The 7,264-nt window shown below is 47.6% G+C and overlaps 1 long non-coding RNA gene across 1 annotated transcript; it reads right to left on the minus strand.

Moving 5' to 3' along the window:
* Window positions 1-680: 680 nt before the first annotated feature.
* LOC138521288 (uncharacterized) lies at window positions 681-7,023 on the minus strand. The gene is made up of 2 exons (XR_011283006.1): window positions 6,857-7,023; window positions 681-5,404 (listed from the first exon to the last, which is right to left on the minus strand). It is a non-coding gene; the product is annotated as an uncharacterized lncRNA (long non-coding RNA).
* Window positions 7,024-7,264: the final 241 nt, after the last annotated feature.

A 7,264-nucleotide genomic window follows, 5' to 3' on the forward strand; every position in this document is an offset into this window, starting at 1 on the left:
TACTCGCACATGACCTACTAACCATGTTGCTTGACCTCCCACCAACGGACTCAGATATGTACAGATACCCCAGGATGTGGGAAACCATGCTACGGGCGGGGCGGGTAGCCTTGGCACAAAAATGGAAGAGTCCGGCCACCCCAAGTAAAAAAGAATGGCAGACCAAACTGAAACACATGTTCCTTATGGACAAACTGACGGCGATGGTCAACAATGACCCGGGCACATTCCGAACGGCCTGGGATGGGCTGAGGCAATCATGGGGATGGGAAGTACATTGAAACCTTAAAAATACCCCAGGACGGAAGCGGAAGAGTGGGAGCCTGCGGTGGGAACCAGGGTGGAGGGTAGGGGTAGGAGGGGACACAGGGAAGGAGGGGGGAGACAATCCAGCACAAGGTAAACTAGGGAAGTACCTGTTTAAGAAACAACAGTACGCAAAGACCCAAACATCAGAAGAGACAATGGTGAACACTAAGCAACATAGCGCCTAAAGACAAGTTCTGACTTTTCCGAGGCCCCGGATTCCTCAGATTGCGTGGCTTGAATGGGGGATGGGGCGGAAGGAGGCGGGGGGAAACAGTTAGTTGCAGTGGTCAGCCACAAGGCGGTGCCAATTGTTATTGCAAACACACGAATGACAGAAAAAAATGACTCAAAGGAAATTAAACGGAGAGGAGTTGTAATAAAAGTTTGTATGTATAGACTAAAAGTTACAATTAAAAAAAATTGTTAATGCAAAATGCCAATAAAATGTAAGTTTCCAAACATTTTTTAGAGGTGCTCATGACAACATTAGAAGAGTACTACATTTCATAGCACTGGCATCAAAACTCCGGGGGGCTACCACTTCTTTCCCTCAATGCCCATCGGGCATTTGATAGCATGTCATGGGACCTTCTTCTAGCTATTTTACCAGCATACGGGTTTTGGCCTATCCTTAGCAAATTAAAACCGACCAACTTCCAAATACCGTCCACAATAATCAAGGTTAATGACATCAAAACATCCCCCATCCCACTGGGCAGGGGAACAAGGCAGGGGTGCCCGCTCTCCCCCCTAATTTTTGCATTGGCCATGGAACCCCTTGCACAAATGATCTGGAATAGCCCTCTCATACTAGGCCCGACATATGAAGGCAACACACAAAGTGGTGCTTTACGCCGACGATGATGTCATCTGCTTTCTCCAAAAAACCATGCAGTCGATCCCTCCTTTGCTGGATCGCCTTGGCAGATTCTACCTGGTCTCTGGATTTCGCATTAAACACCAGAAATCAGTGGGAATGGCGATTGGAATAGCACCCGAAATCCAATTAGCGATGCAAATCAACCGTCCCTTTTATGTGGGTGGAGGACGAGTTTGCATATCTGGGATCGCACAAACCCCACATGGGGCTAACATCCTCAAATTATGGTACTTCCAAATCAGACACTGGATTTCCAACAATTGAGTAAAGCAGGCAGGCACACGGCTCCCCATAGGAATTTAACTCCAACTCCTCCAACTCTCAGAAGGACAAGGTACTAAGAAAATATCCCACTGCTACCGCCTGTTGGAGAAGGCCCATATGGATGACAAGCTCCCTTACATGACACGATGGGAGAAAAATATAGGGACAGAGATACCATCAGACCCATGGCAGAAAATCTGGACCGGAAACTCTAAAGCCACTAGATGCAGTGTTTAAGGAATGTGCAATCAAACTGTGCTACAGATGGTACATGACCCCGCAGAGGTTACATGCAATATCATCAGACTATTCAGACCACTGTTGGCATGGTTGTGGCCAGTTGGGGGACTTTATACATAAGTGGTGGCAATGTCCTACGATACAGATTTACTGGCAAGAAATCAAGTCGAAGATAAAAGATATCACTGGAGCCCCACTCCCTATGTGTCCTTGTATCTTACTGCTAGGAGAGGTGCCTGATGGCGCATTCCCGGGCCTCAGGGCGGAACTAATAATACAGCTGTTACTGGCGGTCAAATTACATTGAGCATGATTCTGGAAAACAAAACCAATCTTGGCCTATTGGTGTTGGCATATGTCATTGGGGCGATACTTAGATTGGATCTTATGGCAAAACTAGGATTTTGCAGGGCAACTGTGCTAGCATTTGACTTTGAAGCAGTGTCTAGGTTCAGCAGAGGGATAGTGCTAACATGTTGCAAGGCAGTAGTACTAGCATTTGACTTTGAAACATTTGACTTTGGAGCAGTGTCTAGGTTTGACAGAGGGACAGCGCAATGCTACAAAGCAATAGTACTGGCATTTGACTTTGGAGCAGTGTCTAGAATCAACAGAGGGCCAGCGCTAACATTTTGCAAGGCAATAGTAATAGCATTTGACTCTAAGACAGTAATGTGTATAGGCCGAGGAGCCTTGCTGGCATTGGGTGAGTGAGTATGCTTTGTTTTGGCTTGAGGACGTTGGTTGAGTTTGAAGTACCCACATGGATGAGAGTAGGTGAACAATCGTGAGGCTGGCAATGATTCATACGTGTGAAAGCTGGAGAGGTGAGTAAGCCTGCTTGTACGCTCCAGGACGGCAAAGCAAGCCTGATACTTGTCTTATTAAAGTTCAGGCTGGGGTTGGAGCCGTCAGGGTTTGGGCATCTGTTGTAGTTAGGGTTGCTATGGGCGTGCCCAAGGCTGCCACGTGAGAATGGCTTATCTTGAGGGGTGATTCTGGAGCCGATGCGAGTGTTCCTGGCTGAGGTGGACATAGGTTTTGTACGGAGCAGGAGAGCTGTGTGTACGACTTGATAGACTGGTGTTGCAATGGTGGATAGCATTGCGTGCTGTGGCCACTTGCCAGGGTAGCTGAGTGCGGACATCAGTGTGGACAGGTACAGATCTAGAACTTGTTGGGCTGGCATCTGGTAGGAAACACGAGGGTGGGATCAAGTGACTAGAGGGTAGTGCAGATGGGACAGATAGGCAGAATGCTAGCAGAGGATTTTCGGCCTAAAATACATAATGGCTTACCGGCCGTATGCGGCCAGGATCCAGACAGGGCCAGACGGGGTGCACCCTTGTGTGGGGTGCTTGAGAGGGGGTCGTCATAGCCTGCCCGCTACTCTGGACTCTTGCAGTTGTATCGTGTGTTAGCCAATCGGTTGGTGTGGAAGGACATCGCGTCTGCTGGTCTCAGCTGTTTCAATTGCTGCAGCGGCAACCATATTATCCTGGAGCTGATGCTCCCTTGAAGACTATGTCCCCGGTGGATGTAGTCACTGGAGGACAGGAAAAGCACGATGGAAGTGCTTGAGGTGCTCCCAGGGGCCAGACAGGGTGCACCCTTGCATGGGGTCCTTTAGAGGGGGCCGGCAAAACCTGCTGGCTACCCCGGGCTCTTGCAGTTGTATCCTGCATTAACCAATTGGTTTGTGTGGAAGGCGGGACATTGGGTCTGCTGGTTTCTGCTGTTTCAGGTGCTGCAGCGGCAGCCATCCTATCCTGGAGCCAATGTTCCCTTCAAGAATCTAGGTTCCTGGTGGATGTAGTCACTGTAGGGCAGGAGAAGCATGATGGAAGTGCTTGAGGTGCTCCCATGGAAAGCACTATGCAAGACTGATAGAAAGGCACATAGGTGGTAAGATTCAAGTAACCATCAGAGAGGTGTCTCACTATAATGCCCATGGAGGAAACACCCATCTCAAAATCCTGCTTCCTGGGGCAGCGGACATGGTGGATGCCCTCAGTTTTTGCAGCATACATCACAATACAGACAACAAAAATGGGTATTATTGTTTCCTGGTAACACACTGGTCAGTGCAGAACAAAAGAACTGCTTAAAGGTTGTGCTCAAGAAGGACATACAATATTGCTTTTTCTAAAGTTATGAATGTGACAAAAATCAGTAATCTCACTCTTATAGGTCAGCCGTTTTGAAATGAAATTCCAGCTAGGTTAGATGTTTCCGGTCATACATGGTGAATCTTAAATGCCATTTTAGGAACTATCAGTTTATCATTACCTTTATCTGCCTTAAAGGTGACTTCCGAGTTCCTGAATTGCTCAAAGGGTTGTGGTATATCAGATAGAGGAGGCTGACACGGAGGCATAGTTGCATAGTTCAACACTGCTTAATTAAGTAAAGGAAAACCTATTCTGATCTTTACTTCTAAGATGAGTTCCCTATGCTATAAAACAACAAAAAGGTACTCTTCAGGATGTCTCACAAACTAAAACTAGTCCTTCGTACCAATCATATACTAACCTAACACTACTTAGAAAGAAGGATCCTAAGCTATTGCTTAGTTAAGGGTTACATCGCTTCAGGAAGTAGCGTTGTCCGGTTTCTGCTGCGAGTTCAGCGAGACACTTGCATCTCAAAATAAAATAAATGTTGAAAGAAAAATGTCTCTCAAAGTTGCTGTTGCGCTCAAAACAATGTCCTCATCCAAACCATGGGATATTACGCCTTATCTAAGGATATACAGATTTACACTGGGAGTCTCATAAGTCCCAAGTCCAAGAATGTTTGTTCCTCAGCCATCCTGGGCATCACATCCGACGTCCTTGGGTAGGCACCTGGCTTCCTGGGTCTGACTCACTGTTTCTTTACTTTCCAGCGGTTTGATGTTTTTCTTAGCACTGGGCAACTCTGGCCCTGTTGGTTTTTCAGTTACGTTTACTGCTTCCTGGTATATACTCATGCTGGCCCCTCACGGGCTATGGGCTTCTCTGGCCCCTATGCTTGCTCGGTTTTGTTTACCCCGTCCTCAGGTATGTTTTTTGATCTGTCCCTGGCGGGCTTCTGGCTTCCCTTGCCCATCAATATGTTCTGTTTCATTGCCCCATCCCGGTGTATGCTTGCGGAAGGTCCCTAGTGGGCTACAGGCTTCTCTGGCCCCTTAGCTTGTTCAGTTTTGTTCACCCCAACCAGGGTTATGCTCTATGTTGGCCCTTTGTAGGCTACGGGCTTCTCTGGCCCTTCTGCTTGTTCAGTTTAGTTTACAATGTCCTGGGGTATGCTAACGGTTGGCCTTTCATATGCTATGGACTACTCAGTCCCTTCTGCTTATTTGATTTCATTTATCCCGTCCTGAGGTATGCTCTTGGTAGGTCCCTCGTGAGCTTTGGGCTTCTCTGGCCCTTTCGGTGGGGTTCTCCAAGCAGTCTCGCCATGCTGGAAGCATTGGGTCTATGCTCCAGCACGCTGTTACCACTCGCCTTTGGTGGTGGTGGCGCTTCCTGCCTCAGCGGCCCCTCTTTGGCTCAAGCTTCTGCCTTCGTCGATACTACAGTGTTCTCCGCGCGGTCTATGGATTCGACCCACCACAGCGTCTGCTTTGTACTTGGCTCTTCCTCTGCACGGCTTTGCGAACGTGCGTTTGTTTCTGTACGACAGATGCTCTCCTATCAACAGCTTGTTCGTTGGTCTTTAAGTTCCTCCCTGGAACAGAAAAAGAAACTTGATTGGTGCTGGCTTAGACAAGAAGGTGACAAGTACCGGTCAGAAACGAGCCTTACACATTAAAGGGGCTGTGCACATAATTGCCCTGCTCACCTCCCACATTAGCAATAAACATGTCAGACTTATGGGAGAGGGAAGGTGGGGTGTTATCGTTCCTTGGGCATTCCTTCGCCCCAGAAGGCAGTGGGGGTCACCCCCATGTTAGAGCTTGCTTGCCATGTCCCATAGAGGGTGTTGGGTTGCAAGCACACCTCCCTAGTCCAAAAGAGGATGGCTCTCCTTTGGGGAGAAGGGACACATTTTTTGGATTCCTCACAGGGTGCACCAATACGTTGAGCACAGATGGAACTGCCCATCATGAGAATTAAGCAGGATTTAGATGGTTGTATATGAAGTGGAGCAATTTTAGCGACTGCATCTTGGGACATGTACAAGGGCCAATCACCGGGCAGTAAATTGGGCCCATTAGAAAAGGCAAACAGTCTTATACCTGGGGTGTAGCTAACAAACATTGATGCCAATGTTGGTAAAATGCGTATTGATTCTCCACTGAGCACAATCACTGAAGACTTGGTAACAAGTATTATCTGGAATGTTACAGGTACAGGCGAAGCAATGGAATGGGATATTACCTGCTCTGAGGTGCAGGATTTCCCCAATTAACAGTTACTGAGGATCAGTGATGATGTCAAACACCAGGTCAGGTCCAGAATGCCTGTAGGTGACTATGAAATGTCTCTTGAAGTGTGGCAATGGTGATTGCTCTGAAAAGGCTCAATTTGGAGCTGCCAGCACCCTCAGTGTTCCCTGCACGTTTGTGGACCAATTGAATGAGTTTGGGCCCCTACCAGCTGTATACTACGTGGACGATCAGCAGGAAGTCTATGGGCCTGGATTCTCTGCAAAGATGTCTGCAAATAAAGATTGTTGATGAGCCCAGTAATGTTGTGCTTAGCGCCCTAAAGGAAAGGCTGAATGTTTGGTTAACTTTTGAGACTGATTGGCAGCTCAGGCACTTGGATCATCTACATCTCCAATGTGTCACTAAAATGAAATTGGATCACATAGTAGTAGTAGTAGCGTGCAGGAAATGCTGGGAAGGTCATGTCATGGTATTTCCTTGGATAGTAGAATTCTTTAGCGCCAACGACAGCTGTGTTTCGTTATGTGGTATACCCTCCCAAGACCTTCAGATAAGCACTAGGACAACATTGTTTACTGGCCAGCTGAAAGGAAAAGTCTGGCAAGTCTTGATTAGAAAATACATTTTAGGGGGCGTGGCAGCGACAAGACAAGATGGCTGCATAGACCTTGAGCTCCTAGACAGAGCCTACCATTTTGGCCCTGCCTGCTAACTAATGGGATGCCGCACATTTCGTTTTCCTCATTATATGCAGCCTATATCATATATTAACACCCCGGTGTACGTACATATACATTCTGTTTCCCTTTACCGGTGCAATGCTGCTCAGTTGTTCTGGAGGACTACGGCGTTGTTTTTTGTGCCTGACTTGCGGTGACCATTACTGGACCGGCAGCAGATAAACGTCACCGACACCTCGCTGCACATAAAGCCGCACCCCCTGAGGAGAGGGGGTGGCGTCACGCAGTACTGGAAAGCGCGGCTTTCGGCTTTCAGGTAGGCCACCCTTGCCTGGCATCCAGTGTCTGGCAACGGTATTGCAGCCTTATCAACTTTTATTAGTTCTCGTGTCTAACTTCATTACAGTGGCTACTGTTTTTAAGAAATTATCTTGTAGAAACACTCAGAATATACTTTTGTCTGGTCAAAATGGCTGCTCGAAATCTCAATACTTCTTCTGCCAACATGACAAACAT

The sequence above is a fragment of the Ambystoma mexicanum genome, chromosome 13 (genome assembly GCF_040938575.1).
Source record: "Ambystoma mexicanum isolate Mex_15411 chromosome 13, UKY_AmexF1_1, whole genome shotgun sequence".
In the NCBI taxonomy this organism is placed as follows: Eukaryota; Metazoa; Chordata; class Amphibia; order Caudata; family Ambystomatidae; genus Ambystoma; species Ambystoma mexicanum.